The sequence below is a fragment of the Monodelphis domestica genome, chromosome 5 (assembly GCF_027887165.1).
Source record: "Monodelphis domestica isolate mMonDom1 chromosome 5, mMonDom1.pri, whole genome shotgun sequence".
Taxonomy (NCBI): domain Eukaryota; kingdom Metazoa; phylum Chordata; class Mammalia; order Didelphimorphia; family Didelphidae; genus Monodelphis; species Monodelphis domestica.
Genome location: NC_077231.1, coordinates 193,370,251 through 193,394,191, shown reverse-complemented (window position 1 = coordinate 193,394,191; position 23,941 = coordinate 193,370,251).

Genomic DNA, 23,941 nt, shown 5'->3' with positions numbered 1-23,941 from the left:
AATGATGTGCCAGTCAAAATATAATTCAAGCAATTTGGGGCTACATTAAGAGGAATAGTTTCCAAGAATAGATAAATTATAGTCTTTTGTATTTTTTCTCTTCAGATCATATCTGTGGGAGTGCCATTTTTTAGTAAGGGTGATAATATTCTGGAAAGAATACAGAGAAAGGTGGCCAGAGTTGTGAAAGGCCTTAAGTTCAAGTCATATGGTGATCATTGGAAGGAACCAGAAATGTTTGACTAGGAGAATAGAAGAGAATAGAAAATATGATGATTATTTTAAAGTATATGAAGAGCTATTTAATGAAAGATAGATTATAATTGCCCTGTTTGGGCCAAAAGTTGACACTGGGAACAATGGGGAAAAATTAGTAGGGGGTAAATTTAAACTTGGAAAACTTCCTTATTATCAGAGTTGTTAAAAAATGAAATGGTTTGCCTTGAAAAGTAGCATATTGCTCTCCTTCAGGGTTTCAAGTGGATTTTAGATGACTATTTGCCTGGTATGTTGTAATGCGAATTCCTTTATAGTATGAGACAGACATCCATTACAACTCTAAATTCTGTATGTCTGAGACAATGAGACAATCTAGAGTGGTTGCAAGGTGGGATGATTGAGAAAAAAGTTAATCTCAGTGATATTTTAAAAGAAGAAATGCTGGGTTTAGATAACTACCTGGGTATATGAGATGAAGTTGAGATGAGTCAGGGATAACTTAGCTTTCAAATTTGAGTGACTGGAAAGAAGATGGCATTATTAGTAGAAATGGAGATATCATTCAAACAGAAATGCCTAGTAGGTAATTGGTGATATGCATCGAGAGCTGGATGTTTGGCAATGGCTATAATTAAGGAATTGCCAGCATAGGAACTCATGAGAAATTATGAGTTCTTGAATGGAAAGACTATAGAGAAAGATGAAAGGGTTTGATATATTGATACTATTAAATCTATACAAAAATGATGTATTTCTTAGGAAATGTTGATTTTGTACTATTAAAGATGCTCAAGCAGAGGTTTGATGATTCCTGAGATATTGTATTCATGTTCCTAGCTGAAATAGGTTGGATGATTCCTAAAATCCTTGCCAATCATCATATCCTCTGATTCTGTGGCCTTGCTCTTAGCGTCATGCTTAATTCAGTAGTCTCCAAAGTAGGGGTTGGGGCATGACTCCAACTGGCATGTATTTAACCAAAAAGGAGTTGGGAAATGAATTGGCTCCTAATAAGAGCCAATCATAGATATTATGTTCAATATAACCATGCCTTTTTTTTTTACTAATTGGCCTCCAATGTTCCCTTCTTTCTTCACACTACCCCCTTCTACTGTTCTGCATGCTTTTAACCTTCCCCTTTTTTCATCATGATAGGCCCTTCAGGGCAGTTATAGCCTTAATATCACCCTGGTACTTATAGCAGCAGCTGAATAGATTACATTGAAAAATCTTCTCCCTACCCCCTCTCCAGCAATCCAGTCTCTGCCTTCCAGATCACCTCTTTATTTGTTTATTTTTTTGCTTTTGGGTGCAACAGGATCAATCAAATAGCAACATGTATATGTATGTTTATATAACTATTTTCATGTATACAGAAGTATAAATATAATTTATAGATATATAGATAATGTAGGGATACAGACTAAAAAAATTTTGACTGGTAGGAGAATCTAATCAAAAAAGTTGGAGGGCATTGCTTTAACCAAAAGATCCAGCCAAAACGCAAGGTCATTCACATTCCAAACACATACTACAGACTAGTAGATAAGTACAAGAATGTGCACTGCCTTTGTAAGGTCATTGGTAACCATTGGTAAAAGATTGCCTAAGCTGACACCTGAAAAACTGACCTTGGTTCATTTCTGTTTGCTTCACTGGATGACTGAGCAAAAAGATGGTAAGAGTCACTTGACCAGTTCTTTAATGGCCCTCTCAGTTGCTAGTGTCTTCCGCTATGAGGTTATCTCCTGCTACTTTGTATTTTTCTTCTATACATATGTTTTCATGCTTGTTGCATGTTTGTTTCCTCTATGAAGGCAGGGATTATTTAAAAATACCTTATTGCTAAAATTGGCTAGAAATCTTTTTGCTCGTGGAGGGTTCTCCCTCTATGTTAATGGCTGCTTGACTGATCAGGGTGGTGATTGCTTAAGGTTGGGGTGGTTGTGGCAATTTCTTAAAATAAGGCAACAATGAAATGAGCCACATCAATTGTGGATTTCCTTAATTTGAACACTTAAAGCCATTGTAGAGTTATCAACTGGCCTAATTTTAATATTGTATCTCAAGGAATAAAGATGCTTGAGTTGAGAGAGGGAGAATGTCCATTGGTGAAACAATCAACACACACATTTATTGGTTAAGTTCACCATCTTATATAGATGCAGTACAAGTACCCCAAAAGAATTACAATAGTAACATCAAAGATCACTGATCACAAATTATCATAGTAGATATAATAATAATGGAAAAGTTTGAAATATTGTAAGAATTATCAAAATGTAAAACAGACTCAATATGAACACATGCTCTTGGAAAAATTGTGCTTATAGACTTGCTCACCACAGAATTGCCACAAAAATTGAGTTTGTAAAGAAAAATGTAGTATCTGCAAAGCACAGGAAAGTGAAGCACAACACAATGAGGTATGCTTGTAATCAAGTCAAAGCCCATTTTCATGCAATCAATATGGTTTAAAAAGAGTATATGTGATAATCAAATTTTTTCTTGATACCCATGCTGTAGCTTGCCTCAGGGGATCTTTTATTTAATTTTAAGCATTTCCCCTTCTTCTTCCGCCTATTAAAAATTATTGTCTGGCAAAATACCCTTTCATATTGGTCATTTTTATAAGAACACACTCATACATAACCAAGATCCCCAAATAAAACCATAAATACATGGATGTAAGAAACTACTTGAACAGTTCTTTTTCCAGAGGAGGATAGCATTCCCCATCATAAATCTTTTAGGATTGTCCCAGAACAATGCATTGCTTACAGTACCTAAGTTTTCATAAATAATCATCATCCAACATTTCTGTTGTGGTGTAAAATGTTCTTCCAGTACTGATTGTTTTGCTTTGCATCAGTTCCTATAGCTTCTTCTAAAATCATCTTGCTTATCATTTCTAATAGAACAATAATATTCCATAACCAACATGTATCACAATTTATTTAGCCATTCCCAATTTGATAGACATCCCATTCATTTCCAATTCTTTGCCACTACAAAAAGAGCAGCTATAAATATTTTTGTACGAGTCGATCCTTTCCACAGAGTCTTAAATTTTTTTTTAATTTTCTTTTCAGATTACATGTTGGTACAATTTTCAATAATGATTTTTAACATTTTTCAATCTAAGTTCACTTTCTCCCTCCTAATCGCCCCCCAAAAGATGACAGGTTATATGATAGAGGTTGTACATGTGTTATTATATAATACATATTTCCATGTTCATCAGAGTTGTTTTAATTTTTATTTAATTAACAGTGCTTTTCTTTTTTTCATATGACTGGAGATAGTTTTAATTTATTCATCTGAGAATTACCTGTTTGTTTCCTTTGACCACTTATCAATTGGGGCTCAGAAGGTCTAAAATAGTGTGGTTGGTCATGAATGAGACCAATAAACTTTTATTTATTTATTTTTAAACCCTTACCTTCCATCTTGGAGTTAATACTGTGTATTGGCTCCAAGGCAGAAGAGTGGTAAGGGCTAGACAATGGGGGTTAAGTGACGTGCCCGGGGTCACACAGCTGGGAAGTGTCTGAGGCCAGATTTGAACCTAGGACCTCCCATCTCTAGGCCTGGCTCTCAATCCACTGAACCACCCAGCTGCCCCCAACCAATAAACTTTTAAATCTCCAAAGGTGCCCTGGTTTTAGATTGTTTCCTTTCTGGTATTAAACTTTTTTTTTTTCATATTCTCCCAATTGCCTTTACTGGTGCTACTTAGAATATCTCTGAGTATCCTCATGATACTTATGCTTCTTCTGTCCTACAGTTTTTCTCTCCTACAGTTCATATCGACTCCTCCCTGAAAACAACTAAACAAAAATGGCCTAAGCACTGAGCTAAGCTATCAGGTTACAAAAAGAAGCAAAGGACAGTCCCTGCCCTCAAGGAGCTTTCTAAAGGTTCTAAAGGGGGAGGCAATATGCAAACACATGTGCAAGGCAAGTTACACAGAGGATTAATAGGAATTATTTTAAAGACAGAAGGCACTAAAGTTAAGAGGGGCTGGAGAAGGCTTCCTTTAGGATGTGAGATTATAGTCAGGACTTGAAGGATGTTAGGGATGTATAAGGAGAGTGTTCTAGGTATGGGGGATAGCCAGAGAGAATGGCTAAAACCAAGGGATAGAGTGCCTTGTTCAAGGATTAGCCAGGAGGTCAATGAGTAAGGTATAAGAAGACTAGAAATGTACTGGGGGCTAGGTTAGAAAGGGCTTTGAATGCCACACAGAGCACTTTATATTTGCTTCTGAAAGCAACAGAAAGTCATTGGAGTTCACTGAGAGAGGGGGATAGAGGGCCCAACATGATCAACCTTAAGCTTTAAGAAAAAATCACTTTAGTGTTTGAATGGAGAATGGATAGGAGTAGGGAGAAACTTGGAGCAGGCAAACCCACCAGCTGGTTATGGCAATAATCTAGGTATGCCACCAGAGTGGTGGCAGTTTCAAAGGAGAGAAAAAGGCATATTCAAGAAGCAAAATCATCAGGCCTTGGCAATAGCTTGGACCATACAACCAAGATTGGATGAAGAACCTAGGGTGGCTCCTAAGTTGTGAGCCTGAGGAACTGTGAGAATGGTGTTACCTTCTTAGACCCAAATATATTATGTTACTTTAATAAGCATAGTAAAACTATAGAATAGATGGTATAATGGCTAGAGGACCTGAGGTTAGAAAAATCCAAGTTCAAATGTGGCCTCAGACACTTGTGTTACCTGTGCGACTCCAGACAAGTCATGTAACCTTTTGCTGCCTCAATTTTCTCAACTATAAAATGTATGTAATAAAAACAGCCACTTCCTATGGTTGTCATAAGGATCAAGTGAGATAATATAAAATGTTTTATAAACCTTTAAGCACTATATAAATGTTTGCTGCTATTATTATTATTATTATTATTATTATTATTATTATTATTATTCCCATTATTTCTGTGCAGAGCTTAACTTTAGTTAGTTTTACTTTCCTCTTTTAAAGTCCTGCTCTGTCACCAAAAGAGGTAGGACAGTAACCTGAGAATAAGTCCAGTGACATAGTGTCTGCATGTTTATGAATATCCTCTTAGAAGTTTATTCTAGCTTATCCAAATGGTGATGCATATTGTTTTCATAGAAACTAAAAGATAATCTGCTAACTCATAGTTGAGTTGTGTTTTGTAATATCTGAATTGGTATCTAAAGCCCCCAAACTGCAGGTTATTCCTGTTTTGGGAGTAATTTACTTTACTTAATACTACCTGCAGATCATAATTCACCCTCAGACTAATTTCTAGATGATTTACAGAGACAATGCTATTCTTGTCTCAGTGAAACATTTATCCAAGTCTTTAGATTCATTGCTAGCATATACAGTTGCTACCAGATGTTGCCAGAGGCAACAATGAAACCAGTCCAAAAGGCAATCCTTGATAATGAAAATAATATTATTCAGTGACATGGTTTACAAGAAAGAGCACTGATCTGAGAATGAGAAGATCTAGGTTTCCATTCATGGGTTTATCACATTTTTTAGCTGTGTGATGTAAGGTAAATCATTAACTTTTCTTTGGATCTCTGTTTCTTAATATATAAGATGAAGTCACTGAAACCAGTGATTTTTGAAATTCATTTAGTTTCAAAAACCTATGAAACTTGATCTCTCACATCCTGTTCTCTTACTGATATAAAAATAGTATTTGTGTGATGAGACCGCACATCATTGGCCTTCTTTTGGCTCAAGACTGCTCATCATTCCCATCCAAAAGTTCTCTAATAAACATTTCAAGTTAATATATAAACTAGCCCAGATACCCAGGAGGAAGAAAGTAAGTGGACAGCTTCAGCAGAAGGTCCTGACCCAAGGTGTAAATGATGGTGATGGTGATTGTTGTCCTTCAAACTTCAAGAGGACCAAAATGACATCATTGGTGATACCTTTTGACTTATTTAAATTGGATTTAAATGAGGCAGTTACACAAAATCATCAACCTCATTCTCTCTTCCAGTCATTGAAGTGCAGTGGCAAGTCAAAATTCAAGATGATTGGTGATGGTTGGGGATGTAGTGGATAACCTTGGCTTCTTTGTTGTCTAACCATGCTCTAAGTCTTCATTGTGTCTGCTTCTGTTGCCTTCAAGATTGTTGGAACAAATTACTCTTATCAACCTCTTCCAACAGGGAGTCTTCATTTGCCTGAGGTGGATACCCCCCTAACTCACCCAACAGTTATGAGACCTATCAGTTACCCTCAATGAAGTTTTGTATGCCTTCCAAGAGAGTTTATTGATGTGTGGCCTTGCTTCTTAGAGCCACAGTGAGATCTGGGTGGCAGGGGGGTCATCAAAGTACTGAACAACAGCGATATGTTACAATTAAAATTCTCTAGGGATTATTAATTTATAATTACTTATTAAATAGTAAAAAGCAAGTCAGACAAAGAAAAAGCACATAGTCACATGGCCAGTGGCACACCTTCCCTAGGTAACCTGAACTCACTATCTTGCAGCTTTATTCACTTCCACTGCTTGGCCAGCACCATAGCTTCCTTGACCCATCATTTACACCCCTCCCCATCACATCACTTTTTCTGGGTATCCCTGATTAGACAGATTTGACCTCAGGCTGGGTCAGAGGCTGGTCTTCTGAACATGGGACAAGGGGCAAGCATCTTCTGAAATACCAAGAGTCCTACAGGACAACGGGCAACTGTCTTTTGGGACAGCAGGGAAATATGAGGCTCCTGGCATCCTTCTAGAATGCTCAGGAATCCCCATTAAACAGATAAGTCTCAGGTCTTGTTCTTAATTCCATCCAGGGGAACCCAATTCACTAGAGATCAGGTTTTCAAATTCAATTTGAAACTTTCCTCAATACCCAAGACTGACCTTATAGTATCAAGAAAAGGGGTGCAAACCAGTGTTCAATTCTCATAATCTTACCTGAATACCCCATGGACTTCAAGATAGAGCACTGATAAATGGTTATGTATCACCCCCAAGATACCTTGATGTAGAAATCAGAGATCACCTGGATTAGTCCAAAAAAAAAAAAAAGAGGCCCTCCCACAATCATCCAATAAAACCTTTAAAGAGAGGCTGCAGGACTTGAGTGTAAAATGATAGTAAATATTCCAGAAGCATTATATGCCTTGGAGTATAAAAGTTATAATATTGTGAGCAGAGGCTCTGATGTCATCCCTCTAATAATTCAACCATTTATGGGTCAAAAATAGTTTCTAAAGTAGAAATGTACAATAGAAAGTAAAGAGCCAGAACTAAACCTAGTAATAGAAGTGAGAAAGACTCACAATCCCTGACAGGAATAGAGAAAAAAGTACAAGAGAATGGTGATACATCAACAATAGGAGATTTGCTGATGAAAGGGCAACGAAATACAGAATGTGAAGGGTCTGACTGGCTTTGCTGGGGCACCACTCAGGGTAGAACTGTAATTCACAGGAATTGAGTCAGTCTCAGAGGGGAAGAATGACCCATGGCCCGGGGGAGGATATCTTGATTTTCTGTTGGCTCAGAGGTTAGTTCTTTCTGTGTCTTTTACAGTGCAAATAACTTTTGTTTTTCAAAACTTTATGAGATCAGCTGCTAAGGGGAGCTGTTGCTTACCCTGGAAGGGAGTGTAAATATTGAAGTTTCTGTGTTCCACCTTAGTGAGAGAAGCAAGCTAGTTAAATGACAGATACTCAAAGTGTATCAGGGTCCTTTGTGTCCAGGGAGAGTCTCTAACACTGGGGCTTTGCTTGCATTGCTTATTTCATGTGGTTATTGTGGGGAAAACTCTTTTTTTTAATCTCAAAGCACTATAGAAAATCATGCCATTGTTAAATAAATCTACTAATGTTCTCTAATACTGCATCCTGGATTGGAAGTAATAGTAGGTTTTGATAGGCTGTGTCTGTTCTCAGAGCACCTCTTACCCAACTGACTAGACTGACTGTATACCAGGCACCCAAGTACTAACCCAATTAAAAAAGTTTGGTATCCAGGAGATAGATTGGGGGGAGGGGGTTGGGGGGGAGGGAATACCACACTAGGATACAAGTCAAATATCCAAGATGCAATAAAACCATTAATCACAAATATCATAAACTATCACCTACAGTTACATATGAAACTAAAAAAAGTATATTGTATACATGTGGGATGAACAGGGAGATAGCATAGTGAGTAGAGGGAGGCACTTGGAATAGAGGAGAACTGACTTGAAATCTCATTTTAGACACTAAATATATAAATAAACAACTTCTGGACAAGCCACTGCATATCTCTCAGCCTTGGTTTCCACATCTAAAAAATGAGGATGATAGTAGCACTGCAGCTTCATTAACAAGCTAGCAATAAAACCATGCAACAAATCACCTTCTAAATACTTGATGATATCCTTTGTAAAGGTTAAAATTATGGTTGAGACTGAATGTAATAATTTTATTTGGTCATGTACATACAAAGTAAATGGCTTGTTGTAATCTGGGATGCCTAGAGCGGGCGGCAGATAGGATAGTCTTTTTTAGATCTGATAGAGCTGACAGGTGTTCTGGCTCTAATTTGAGGGGTTCAGGGACTGAATCCCTTTTTAGTGCTACAAGGGGTTTAGTAATTTCCCCATAACAAGGAATCCATTGTCTACAAAACCTTGCTGCTCCTAAAATTGCTCTCAATTGTTTCTTAGTGGTAGGAGTGCTTAAATTTTGAATATTTTTAATTCGTTTGGGAGAAATAGAGTGGGCACCTGCAGTCAGGATGAACCCCAAATATTCTACTTTAAGGAGGCACCATTGAACCTTATCCTTCAAGATCTTATGCCTTCTTTTGTTCAATTCCAAAAGAAAGTGTTTACTATCTTCCTGACATGTTTCTGCATCTATTGAAGCCAAGAGTAGATCACAAGATGTATGTGACTAATTTGCTGTTTTTAAATTTTATATTATCTGTATCTTGGCTCAAAATTTGCACAAATAAACTTGGCTATCTACGAAACCTTGTGGTCAATGACTCCAGGAATACTTGCAGCCTTGCCAGGTGAAAGCAAAGATATGCCTGGAGTTCTCATGTATGGGTATGGAAAAGAAGGCTGAACACAAGTCTACTACTGTAAAGTATGTAGCTGTGCTAGGAATAGAAGAGATAATAGTATTCATGTTGGAAACTACTGAGTGTCTCTTTATAACGTGATTGTTCACAGCCCTCAAATCCTATATAAATATATATATATATATATATATATATATATATATATATATACAGAGAGAGAGAGAGAGAGAGAGAGAGAGAGAGAGAGAGAGAGAGAGAGAGAGAGAGAGAGAGAGAGAGAGAGAGGTGTTTGCCATCAGGGCCCCCTTTTTGGTTTTTTAATGGGCATGATGGGCATGTATTCAGATTGACAAGGGATTATTATTCCCTGTGCAATTAATGAGTTAATTACTGGGGTAATTCCCTCAATTGCCTCTTTTGAGAGGGGATACTGAGGAATGGAAGGAGGTGAGATAGATTTAGTTTTTATCTGCACAGGAACAGCCAACTTAAGTAAGCCTACATCAGAAGAAGATGTGGCCCAAAGAGACTCCAGTATACCTTCAGGTATTGCAAAGGTAGGATGCTCTTTTTCCTCCTGACTCTCAGAGAATTACAGGGAGTAAATTTAAAGATTCCTCAGCTATGTTCAATGATAAGGAACCATCTGGGGAGCAAGTTTTTGTGACTCTGAGTTTGCATAGAAGGTCCCTCCCCAGCAAATTTAAAGGGGAGTCAGGAATCAAAAGGAAGGAATGTTGTACCTCTAGGGGTCCTACAGACACAATTCTAGGGGAAAGTTTTTAACCCTTTGGGGTATTCCTGGCACTCCCATTACATTTTCTGAGCCAACAGAATAACAATGTAAATCAGGTGTATTCTTTAATACAGACCTGGAAGCTCCAGTGTCTAAAAGACAATCATAATAGGTGTTCCCCACCTTTAAAGTAACATGGGGTTCATTAGTCTAGGGGGGCAGTGGATAGGGAAAATGGGTAGTAGGACATCAGGGTCCAGAAAATCAAAGGTTGTATCCTATGATTCCTATGCCCCAGGCCCCCTGAACACCTTCATTGCATTTGGGAAGTTCCTTGGGCACCCCCCTAAAGGGCACCACCCTGAGGGGCATTAGCACCTCGAGTATTTTTTGGACAAGCACCACTTAACTTACATTGTTGTGGAGTCATTTGGTTTGAGTTATGGTTTTCCCAATATCTATTCCTATAGTTATTCCTAAAGTTGTGGTTTCCATTATCATCATTATAGTTATTTCTATCAGTTCTAAAATTGTGATTTCTATTATCATTATCATAGTCATTGCTAGAGTAATTATTTCTTTTTTTTAAACATTATTTCATTTGATCATTTTCAAACATTATTAATTGGAAATAAAGGTCATTTTCTTTCCCCCACCCCCACCCCTCCCATAGCCAATGTGCGATTCCACTGGGTATCATATGTGTCCTTGATTTGAACTGTTTTCTGTGTTGTTGGTATTTGCATTAGGGTGTTCATTTAGAGTCTCTCCTCAATCATGTCCCCTCAACCCCTGTAGTCAAGCAGTTGCTTTTCTTAGGTGTTTTTATTCCCACAGTTTGTCCTCTGCTTGTGGATAGTGTTTTTTCTCCTAGATCCCTGCAGAATGTTTAGGGACATTGTATTGACACTAATGGAGAAGTCTATTATATTCGATTGTACCACAGTGTTTTAGTGTCTGTGTACAATGTTTTCCTGGTTCTGCTTCTTTCGCTCTGCATCACTTCCTGGAGGTTGTTCCAGTCTCCATGGAATTCCTCCACTTTATTATTCCTTTGAGCACAATACTATTACATCACTAACAGATACCACAATTTGTTCAGCAATTCCCCAATTGAAGGGCATCCCCCCCCCTTTTTCCAATTTTTTAAAAATATATTTTATTTGATCATTTCCAAGCATTATTCGTTAAAGACATAGATCATTTTCTCCCCCCCCCACCCCCCATACCCGACGCGTAAATCCACTGGGCATTAGATGTTTTCTTGATTTGAACCCATTGCTTTGTTGATAATATTTGCATTAGAGTGTTCATTTAGAGTCTCTCCTCTGTCATGTCCCCTCAAACGCTGTATTCAGGCAGTTGCTTTTCCTCGGTGTTTCCACTCCCATAGTTTATCCTTTGCTTATGAATGGTGTGTTTTTTTCTCCTGGATCCCTGCAAGTTGTTCAGGGACATTACACCACCATTAATGGAGACGTCCATTACGTTCGATTATACCACAGTGTATTAGTCTCTGTGTACAATGTTCTCCTGGTTCTGCTCCTCTCGCTCTGCATCACTTCCTGGAGGTTGTTCCAGTCTCCATGGAACTCCTCCACTTTATTATTCCTTTTAGCACAATAGTATTCCATCACCAACATATACCACAATTTGCTCAGCCATTCCCCAATTGATGGGCATCCCCTCGTTTTCCAGTTTTTGGCCACCACAAAGAGCGCAGCTATGAATATTTTTGTACAAGTCTTTTTGTCCATTATCTCTTTGGGGTACAGACCCAGCAGTGCTATGGCTGGATCAAAGGATAGATATTCTTTTGTCGCCCTTTGGGCATAGTTCCAAATTTCCCTCCAGAATGGTTGGATCAGTTCACAACTCCACCAGCAATGAATTAATGTCCCCACTTTGCCACATCCCCTCCAGCATTCATTACTTTCCTTTGCTGTTATGTTAGCCAATCTGCTAGGTGTGAGGTGATACCTCGGAGTTGTTTTGATTTGCATCTCTCTGATTATAAGAGATTTAGAACACTTCTTCATGTGCTTGTTAATAGTTTTGATTTCTTTATCTGAGAACTGCCTATCCATGTCCCTTGCCCATTTATCAATTGGAGAATGGCTTGATTTTTTGTACAATTGATTTAGCTCTTTATAAATATAAGTAATTAAACCTTTGTCAGAGGTTTCTATGAAGATTTTTTCCCCAATTTGTTGTTTCCCTACTGATTTTAGTTAACATTGGTTTTTTTTTGTACAAAAGCTTTTTAGTTTGATGTAGTCAAAATTATATATTTTACATTTTGTGATTCTTTCTATGTCTTGCTTGGTTTTAAAGCCTTTCCCCTCCCAAAGGTCTGACATGTATACTATTCTGTGTTTACCCAATTTACTTATGGTTTCCTTCTTTATGTTTACGTCACTCTCCCATTTTGAATTTATCTTGGTGTAGGGTGTGAGGTGTTGATCTATTCCTAGTCTCTCCCACACTGTCTTCCAATTTTCCCAGCAGTTTTTGTCGAATAGTGGATTTTTGTCCCAAAAGCTGGGATCTTTGGGTTTATCGTATACTGTCTTGCTAAGGTCGCTTTCCCCCAGTCTATTCCACTGATCTTCCTTTCTGTTTCTTAGCCAGTACCAAATTGTTTTGATGACTGCTGCTTTGTAATATAGTTTAAGGTCAGGGACTGCAAGGCCCCCATCATATGTGTTTTTTTTCATTATTTCCCTGGATATCCTTGATCTTTTGTTCTTCCAAATGAACTTTGTTATGGTTTTTTCTAAATCAGTGAAGAAGTATTTTGGTAGTTCAATGGGTATAGCACTAAATAGATAAATAAGTTTGGGCAGGATGGTCATTTTTATTATATTGGCTCGTCCTATCCATGAGCAGTTAATGTTTTTCCATTTGCTCAAGTCTAGTTTTAGTTGTGTGGCGAGTGTTTTGTAGTTGTGTTCATATAGTTCCTGTGTTTGTCTTGGGAGGTAGATTCCTAGGTATTTTATTTTGTCTAAGGTGATTTTGAATGGGATTTCTCTTTCTAGTTCTTGCTGCTGAGCTGTGTTGGAGATATATAGAAAAGCTGATGATTTATGTGGGTTTATTTTGTATCCTGCAAGTTTGCTAAAGTTGTTGATTATTTCAATTAGCTTTTTGGTTGAGTCTCTAGGATTCTTTAAGTAGACCATCATGTCATCTGCAAAGAGTGATAACTTGGTCTCCTCCTTGCCTATTTTGATGCCTTCAATTTCTTTTTCTTCTCTAATTGCTACTGCTAGTGTTTCTAGTATAATGTCAAATAGTAGAGGTGATAATGGGCATCCTTGTTTCACTCCTGATCTTATTGGGAATGCTTCTAGTTTATCCCCATTGCAGATGATATTAGCTGTTGGTTTTAGATATATACTGTTTATTATTTTTAGGAATGACCCTTCTATTCCTATGCTTCCTAGTGTTTTTAATAGGAATGGGTGTTGTATTTTATCAAAGGCTTTTTCTGCATTTATTGAGATAATCATGTGGTTCTTGTTGGTTTGCTTGTTGATGTGGTCAATTATGTGGATGGTTTTCCTAATGTTGAACCAGCCCTGCATCCCTGGTATGAATCCTACTTGATCGTGGTGAATGATCCTTCTGATCACTTGCTGGAGTCTTTTTGCTAGTATCCTATTTAAGATTTTTGCATCTATATTCATTAGGGAGATTGGCCTATAGTTTTCTTTCTCTGTTTTTGACCTGCCTGGTTTTGGAATCAGTACCATGTTTGTGTCGTAAAAGGAGTTTGGTAGAACTCCCTCTTTGCTTATTATGTCAAATAGTTTGTATAGTATTGGGATTAACTGTTCTCTGAATGTTTGATAGAATTCACTGGTGAATCCATCAGGCCCTTGGGATTTTTTCTTAGGAAGTTCTTTGATGGCTTGTTGGATTTCAGTTTCTGATATGGGATTATTTAAGAATTCTATTTCCTTTTCTGTTAGTCTAGGCAGTTTGTATTTTTGTATATATTCATCCATTTCTCCTAAATTGGTGTATTTATTGCCATATAATTGGGCAAAGTAATTTCTAATGATTGCCTTAATTTCATCTTCATCGGAGGTGCTGTCCTCCTTTTCATCTTTAATGCTGTTAATTTGCTTTTCTTCCTTCCTTTTTTAAATTAGATTGACCAGTACTTTGTCTATTTTGTTTGTTTTTTCAAAGTACCTGCTTCTTGTCTTATTTATTAAATCAATAGTTCTATCACTTTCGATTTTATTAATTTCTCCCTTAATTTTTAGGATTTCTAGTTTGGTTTTCTGCTGGGGGGTTTTAATTTGATCGCTTTTGAGTTTTTTCATTTGCATTTCCAATTGATTGATCTCTGCTCTCCCTTGTTTGTTAATATAAGCATTCAGGGATCTGAATTTACCTCTGATTACCGCTTTGGCTGCATCCCAAAAGGTTTGAAAGGATGTTTCGCCATTGTCATTTTCCTCGATGAAATTATTAATTGTTTCTATGATTTCTTCTTTAACTAAACGGTTTTGGAGTATCATATTGTTTAATTTCCAATTGGTTTTAGATTTGGTTTTCCATGTACCATTACTAATCATTATTTTTATTGCCTTGTGATCTGAGAAGGCTGCATTCATTATTTCTGCTTTTCTGCATTTGTGTGCTATGTTTCTGTGACCTAATGTATGGTCAATTTTTGTGAATGTGCCATGTGGTGCTGAGAAGGTGTATTCCTTTTTATCCCTATTTATTTTTCTCCATATGTCTATTAATTCTAATTTTTCTAAGATTTCATTCACTTCTTTTACCTCTTTCTTATTTATTTTTTGATTTGATTTATCTAAATTTGATAATGGTTGGTTTAAGTCTCCCACTAGTATGGTTTTATTGTCTATTTCTTCCTTCAATTCTCCTAGTTTCTCCATTAGAAATTTGGGTGCTATATTATTTGGTGCATACATGTTGATTAATGATATTTCCTCATTGTCTAGAGTCCCGTTTAACAAAATATAATTACCTTCCCTATCCCTTTTGATCAGGTCTATTTTTGCATTGGCTTTATCAGATATCATGATTACCACTCCTGCCTTCTTTCTATCAGTTGAGGCCCAGAAGGTCTTACTCCATCCTTTAATTCTGACCTTGTGGGTGTCATCCTGCCTCATGTGTGTTTCTTGAAGACAACATATGGTAGGGTTTAGGATTCTAATCCATTCTGCTATTCATCTACATTTTATGGGTGAGTTCATCCCATTCATGTTAAAAGTTATGATTGTCATTTGTGGACTCACTGGCATTTTGATAGCCTTCCCTAATTCTAACCTTTTCTTCTTCAGCTCTACCTTTTAGTCCAGTGATTTACTTTGAATCAGTCCCCATTGTCCCCTCCCTTGATGTTTCCCTTTTTAGTCCCTCTCTTTTTGTTCCCTCCCCCTCCCCCCTCTCTATCCCTCCCTTTTTGTTCTCCCTCTCCCCCTACCCCCCTTGGTTTTCCCTTCTCCCTACCCTTGTTGGGTAAGATAGAATTCAAGATCCCAATGGATCTGGATGTTTTTCCCTCTCAGAGTTGATTTCCCTGAGATTAAGGTTTGAGTAAAAAAAAAAACCCTCTCTTCCTCTCCTTCTTATAGGAGTTTTCTTCCCTCGAATCTTTGTGTGAGAAAGATTATTCTATTTGGTCTTTCTTTACCCCCTATTTATACATTACATTTTCCCCACATATTAGTATACATAGATTGATATAAATGTAGTCCTTATAGAAGAGAGTTTGAGTAAAAGAAGAAGATAACATTTTTCCCCTTTCCTTAATATTTACCTTTTCAGGTATTCCTTGCTCTTTGATTTTCGGTATCAAACTTTCCACAGAGCTCTGGTCTTTTCTTTGCAAAAAGTTAGAAATCTTTTATTTTGTTGAATGCCCATACTTTCCCTTGGAAGTATATGGTCAGTTTTGCTGGGTAGTTGATTCTTGGTTGGAGACCCAGCTCTCTTGCCTTTCTGAAGATCATGTTCCATGCCTTACAATCATTCAGAGTAGAACTTGCAAGGTCTTGTGTGACCCTGATTGGCATTCCTTTATATCTAAATTGTCTTTTTCTGGCTTCCTGTAGGATTTTTTCTTTTGTTTGATAGCTTTGGAATTTGGCAATTACATTCCTGGGAGTTGTCTTTTGGGGGTTTCATGTAGAAGGTGTTCTGTGAGCTCTTTCAGTGGCTGTATTGCCCCCTTGTTCTAGAATCTCTGGACAATTTTCTTTGATTATATCTTGTATCACCATGTCGAGTTTGGTGTTTATTTCTGGCTTTTCTGGGAGTCCAATTATTCTTAAATTATCTCTTCTCCCTCTATTTTCCAGATCTGTCACCTTGTCAGTGAGATATTTTATGTTCTCTTCTAATTTCTTGGTATTTTGGCTTTGCTTTATTAATTCTTGCTCTTTTACACGATCGTTGTCTTCCAGCTGCTGATTCTGGCCTTTAAAGCCTGGTTTTCCTTTTGAGTTTCATCACACCGGTTTTGTAGATGCGTGAATTTCTTTTGCATTATTTCCCACTTTTCCTCCCAGAAGGCTTCCATCTTTTTGGTCATTTCTGATTCAAATTCTTCATGGGTTTGTGGAGAGTTTCCATTTCCTTTGGAAGATTTTGGAGCATTTTCTTGTATATCTTCTTCTATCTTCTCTGTATTTTGTATTTTGGCTCCATAGAATGTGTCCAAAGTCGCCCCTTTCTTCTTATTTTTCTTGGTATTTTGGGGCTTCTGTGCTTCTGTGGAGTTTGCCATCTCTGAATGTGGAGGATTAGCTTTTCTTATCTCTGTCTGGTGTTCAGAGGCTTTAGTCCTGGGCAGATTGTTGGTTCTATGAGGTTTCCCTGGGTTAAATTGAGGATGCCTCACTGGAACTGGAGTGGAAGGGTTGGACCAGGAGGCCACACTCTCCCCCGGCTCTCTGGGTTGGGTTGTTTTTGGGAAATTGCCTTCAGAATAGCTGGCCATGAGGCTGTTTCGTCGGCCTGCGAGGGGATGGGCTGCGGCTTCCCGGAGCTCCGAGGGCAATGACTTTCACTGAGACTTGGATAGTAGGATCCAGCCCATGAGGCTGTCTTGCCCGCCCTGAGGGTTGCTGTTGTTTCAGACAAGCCTGCTCTCTGCGGGGGGAGCTCCGAGGGCAGTGACTTTCACTGGGACTCGGATAGAAGGCCCTGAGGGTTGTTGTTGTTTTAGAAGACCCTGCTGTCTGAGCGGGGCGGGGCTGCGGCTTCCCGGAGCCTTGGACTCTGCTCTCCTACCCCTTAAGTCCAAGTGATCTCAGGTTCTGGCTTTTGAGGGGGGCCGTACCTTCTGATCCAGGTCCAGGTCCAGGAGGAGGATTCCCAGGGTCTATGCTGTTGATTGTCTTGAATTTCGGCGCCTTAGGAGCTTATAGTTTGAGATCGGTCTGGAAGGGTTTTCCAGAAATCTGAACTTTAGCTTTCTCTAAGCCGCCATCTTGACCGGAAGTCCTTTTTTCCAATTTTTTGCCATCACAAAGAGCGCAGCTGTGAATATTCTTGTACAAGTCTTTTTCCTTATTATTTCTTTGGGGTACAAACCCAGCAGTGCTATGGCTGGATCAAAGGGCAGACAGTCTTTTATTGCCCTATGGGCATAGTTCCAGATTGCTCTCCAGAATGGTTGGATCAATTCTCAACTCCACCAGCAATGAATTCATGTCCCAACTTTGCCACATCCCCTCCAGCATTCATTACTTTCCTTTGCTGTCATGTTAGCCAATCTGCTAGGTGTGAGGTGATATCTCAGAGTTGTTTTGATTTGCATCTCTCTGACGAGTTTTAGAACACTTTTTCATGTGCTTATTAAGCATTTTGTTTTCTTTAGTTGAAAATTGTGTATTCATGTCCCTTGCCCATTTATCAAGTGGAGAATGGCTTGATTTTTTGTACAATTAGCTTAGCTCTTTATAAATCTCAGTAATTCGACCTTTGTCAGAGGTTTTTGTTATGGAGATTGTTTCCCAATTTGTTGCTTCCCTTCTAATTTTGGTTACATTGGTTTTGTTTGTACAAAAGCTTTTTAACTTGATGTAATCAAAATTGTTTATTTTACATTTTGTTACTCTTTCTAAGTCTTGCTTGTTTTTAAAGTCTTTCCCTTACCACAGGTCTGACATGTACACTATTCTGTGTTCACCTAATTTACTTATAGTTTCCTTCTTTATGTTCAAGTCATTCACCCATTCTGAGTTTTTCTTGGTGTAGGGTGTGAGGTGTTGATCCAAACATAAACCCTCCCACACTGTCGCCCAGTTTTCCCAGCAGATTTTGTCAAATAGTGGGTTTTGTCCAAAAAGCTGGGGTCTTTGGGTTTGTCATAGACTACCTTGCTAAGGTCCCTTAACCAAAGTCTATTCCACTGATCCTCCTTTCTGTCTCTTAGCCAGTACCAAATTGTTTTGATGACTGCTGCTTTATAATAGAGTTTGAGATCTGGGACTGCAAGGACACCTTCCTTTGTATTTTCTTTTCATTATTTCCCTGCATATCCTTGATCCTTTGTTCTTCCAAATGCACTTTATTATGGATTTTTCTAAATCAGTAAAAAAAATTTTGGAAGTTCAATGGGTATAACACTAAATAGATAAATAAGTTTGGTTATGATGGTCATTTTTATTATATTGGCTCATCCTACCCATGAGCAGTTAATGATTTTCCAATTGCTCAAGTCTAGTTTTAGTTGTGTGGAGAGTGTTTTGTAGTTGTACTCATATAGTTCCTGTGTTTGTCTTGGGAGGTAGATTCCTAGGTATTTTATTTTGTCTAAGGTGATTTTGAATGGGATTTCTCTTTCTAGTTCTTGCTGCTGAGCTGTGTTGGAGATATATAGAAAAGCTGATGATTTATGTGGGTTTATTTTGTATCCTGCAAGTTTGCTAAAGTTGTTGATTATTTTGATTAGCTTTTTGGTTGAGTCTCTAGGATTCTTTAAGTAGACCATCATGTCATCTGCAAAGAGTGATAATTTCATCTCCTCCTTGCCTATTTTAATGCCTTCAATTTCTTTTTCTTCTCTAATTACTACTGCTAGTGTTTCTAGTACAATGTTAAATAATAGAGGTGATTATAGACATCCTTGTTTCACTCCTGATCTTATTGGGAAAACATCTAGTTTATCCCCATTGCAGATGATGTTAGCTGATGGTTTTAGATATATACTGCTTATTATTTTTTTAGGAAAGACCCTTCTATTCCTATGCTTTCTAGTGTTTTTAATAGGAATGGGTATTGTATTTTATCAAAGGCTTTTTCTGCATCTATTGAGATAATCACGTGATTTTTGTTGGTTTGCTTGATGATATGGTCAATTATGTGGATGGCTTTCCTAATATTGAACCAGTCCTGCATTCCTTGTATAAATCCTACTTGATCATAGTGAATGACCCTCCTGATCACTTGCTGGAGAGATTTTTGCATCTATTTTCATTAGGGAGATTGGTCTATATTTTTCTTTCTCCATTTTTGACCTGCCTGGCTTTGGAATCAGTACCATGTTTGTATCATAAAAGGAATTTGATAGAACTCCGTCTTTGCTTATTATGTCAAATAGTTTGTATAGTATTGGGATTAGCTGTTCTTTGAATGTTTGATAGAATTCACTGGTGAATCCATCAGGCCCTGGGGATTTTTTCTTAGGGAGTTCTTTGATGGTCTGTTGGATTTCTTTTTCTGATATGGGATTATTTAAGAATTCTATTTCTTCTTCTGTTAGTCTAGGCAATTTATATTTTTGTAAATAATCATCCATATTACCTAGATTGATATACTTATTACCATATAATTTGGCAAAGTAGTTTTTAATGATTGTCTTAATTTCCTCTTCATTGGAGGTGAGGTCCCCCTTTTCATCTTTGATACTGTTAATTTGCTTTTCTTCTTTCTTTTTTTAAATTAGATTGTCCAGTACTTTGTCTATTTTGTTTGTTTTTTCAAAGTACCAACTTCTAGACTTGTTTATTTGCTCAATAGTTCTATCACTTTCAATTTTAATAATTTCTCCCTTAGTTTTTAGGATCTCTAGTTTGGTTTTCTTCTGGGGAGTTTTAATTTGTTCTCTTTCAAGTTTTTTTATTTGCATTTCCAATTCATTGATCTCTGCCCTCCCTAGTTTATTAACATATGCACTCAGGGATATGAATTTTCCTCTGATTACTGCTGTGGCTGCATCCCAAAAGGTGTGAAAGGATGAGTCATCATTGTCATTTTCATCAATCAAATTATTAATTGTTTCTATGATTTGTTCTCTAACTAACAGATTTTGGAGTATCATATTATTTAATTTCCAATTAATTTTTGATTTGGCTCTCCATATACCCTGATTGATCATTATTTTTATTACCTTATGATCTGAAAAGGTTTTGGAGCATTTGTTTGCTTTTCCTCTTCTATTTCCTCTGTATTCTGTATTTTCCCTCTAAAAAATGTGTCCAAAGTCACCCCCTTCTTCTTGCTTTTTTTGGTGATGGGTGGCTGTTGTTCCTGAGCATTGTTTGCCATCTCTATATTTTTTTTTCTCCCCTTTGTAGTCAGAAATCTGATTGAGGAGGGCTTGCTCTCAGTGTAAGGGTTTAATGATCAAGGCTTTAGTCTCAGACAAATTGTTGGTTCTCCACAGCTGTGCTGTCTTCCGGGGGAGCACAGTGTCTTCCCTCAGCTGCCTGCCAGAGTTTCGGGTATTACTACTCTCAGGTGTAGGTCTTTGGTGGTCATATTCAGGTCCCCAGACCTGGGGCTGATCATTGTTCAGTCCCGGGGTGCCCCTTCCTTACTTGTTGATTCTGGCCAGTGCTGACTTAAACTCTATCTCCTGTCGGTGTGGTTCGTGGGGGAGGGTAGGTCAGCTTTTCATTCCCTTATATTGTGGAAATGCTGGATTCCCACCTACCTTCAGTGCTGAGCCTTAGTGGGGAGTCTCTCTATTCTTATGAGGATGGTTGTTTTTTTTTGGGGGGGGGGAGTCTTTTGAGGTTGTCTGTGTCATTAGGTCTGAGGAGAGGAAGTGAGCCACATTTACTCTGCAGCCATGCTTACCCAGAAGTCTTATAGTTATTATTTATAAAGCTGTTATTATTCCTTTTTTCCCATAGCCAGCTCCTATAGACCATCATTACATGGCCTCTCTTCCCACAGAAAAGGCTTGTAATGGATTGATAATTAGATTCCCAGAGAGGGGCAAGTGTCATTGGTTGATTATCATGCACACTTTCCATTTTAGCCATCTTATCTTTTAAACATCTCAATTCTTTCTTTATTTCCTCTATGACATCATTATTTTCTTCCTCCTTTTCCTTGTTTCCCTTTGAAACATATATAGATGTTTCCCACAATTCTTCAAGTCCATCTCTGGCCATCTTAGAAAATGTGTTCTAAAATAATCCCTAATCACTTTGCAAGAGTTATTGACAAAGAGGCTTCTAACTTGTTTTATGCTATTTTCTTTAGATAGGTCAAAATCCAGGTATATACCCCCAAACTCAATTATTCTGTCCATGAATCTGGAGGGTGTCTCTTCCTCATTTTGCTTAATTTTTTCAAATTCTGTCCACTTATCTGTACTGTCTGCACATTCTCTCATTGCCATTAGGATGGCCTCTCTACAACAATATAGTTGTAGAAGATCCTCAGAGTCGTTATAGTCCCATTCGGGATCCTGAGATGGCCAATGTGCTGCATTGAGCCCCTGGGTTTTGTTGACATGAGCAATTATTTTATTTTTCTCACGTTCAGTTAAAAAAGCCTGTAGCAAGTTTTCAATGTCCTTGTAAGATGGATTATACTGAAAAAATATGTCTGTCATCTTTTTTGTAACTAGAAAGGGATCTTGTTCATATGTGGGGATATTTTATGTAAATTCATTTATTTCTTGGGGGTAAACAGTATTGTGCCTTAAAGTCACCACATCCTTGTTCCTTCCTATTTCAAGTACTTCTCTTAGAGGAAATAGGCCTCTACATATCAAGACATTACCCTATGATGTCACTGATCCTCTAGGAAAATGGACAGACAACAATCACACAAGTTGTTATATTAGAAGCTGGAGATGTACAGGCAAAATGAAAGAATCCCTACCCTCAAAGAGTTTACTATTGCAAGGCCTCTAGTTGAATTTGGTACCTGTGGGTTTCTCTAGGAGGACAATATCTCCTTTTGGCTGGAATTTGGTTTTGTGTAGGAGAAGGAACATGAGAAACTGGGATTGTAGGAGAAAGGTCTTGGGGATAAAATTCAGCCAATACTTGCTGACCATGAGAGAGCCAGTCTGATAGCTGAGCTATAGGGAAGGTGTTTTCCATCTCTATTTCAGGGAAGGAAATTTCCTCATTCAAAGGTTCAGAAACAGGTCTATTTCTGGTAGGATGGTTGTTTGCCAATTGATCCTGTAAGAAATATTTTAAATTGTCTAATTGGGCTTGCATGTTCTCTTGCATTTTTTTATGTTCTCCTGCATTTTATCCTCAATTTTTTTTATTTTAGCCCTTCTAAACACATGAGGAGTAATATATAATTATTATATATTATATATATAATATAAAAATAAATTAAAATAATGAGGAGTACAAAAATGACATTACCTAATAATATAAAAAATTGGAGGTATGTTGTATTCCTCAATGTCCCTAATTCTTCAACCTCCATATAAATGTTGAAGAATGTAGTATTCATTTATATATATATATATGTATATATATATATATATACATATATATATATATATACATATATATATATATAAATTATTTTTCTAGCGGACTTCACAAAATATGTGGGGATTAGGACAAAGCCAAAAGTTTCTATAGGTTTTCCCCACTCCTAATGTAGGCAGTTGTTCCCTAAGGGAAAGGAGATTTAGAAACAGCTCTCCCAGCCAGGACCTTAGGGCCCTGTTTCTAAGATTTAAAACAGCTGTGTTCTATCTAATTTAAGGAGAGAGGGAGAAAAGAAAAAAAATAAATCCAAATTTACTTGCCTTTACAGCTGCTCAAAATAAGCTATTAAAAGGGATAGTCACAGTGGGGGAAAAAAGGTTTAGGAAAGTTAAGAAGATTGAGGTTATTTCATCACAACCAACATGGTCAGCCAAAACTGTAAAGGTTAAAATTATGGTTGAAACTGAATGTAATAATTATATTTGGTCACCAAGGATTTTATTTATAAAAATCCTTAATGAAATACCCAAGTCAGCTGGAAATTTTATAGTGATTTAAATGATAGTGGAGGAGATTAAGGAGGAGGAAGGAAAGGAGTAGGTTTTCTCCTACTCCACCCCACCACCCCCACCCACGCCTGGCTTGTACTGACTGGGGAGATTAGGAGATAAGGTTTTGGAGTATGAAGGAGGAAGGAGTCAGTTTTAACTCCAAAAAAGAAAGGGCTAAGCCAAGATGCCCAAAACTGAAATCAGCTCCAAGGCAAAACTCACGTCCAAACCCAGACAAAATAACTGCCACCACTCCAAGATTGTTGGACCACCTAGCACGCTGCCCACCAGAGTCTCTAGGGAAAGAGGAAGAGAGAGGAAGTGATGTGCCTTATATGAACAATTTTACGTCACTTTCCAGAGTCTCAGCTGTACCAATGATGGCTTAGCTTGACTTAGGACAGCCCAGAGTTCTGTCTGCTGTTTTTGGACATGTCTGTTGAAGACCATCTCTTCAGATAATTAAATCTTTTAGTTTGTTGCAGACCCTTCTAATCTTGTTAAACTAAGGAGAGGGGAGAAATGTAGAGTTTCTAAGACCTGATTCTGTTATTCTAAGTATCTCCATTGTTACTGATCAGGAAATAGCTAAATCAGATCTTCTAAAGTATGGTCTGATTAGGGTTGAATAGTTTTAAAATTCACACCTTATGGTTATTTTTTATTTATTTTGTGGGAGAAAAACCACCTACTCCC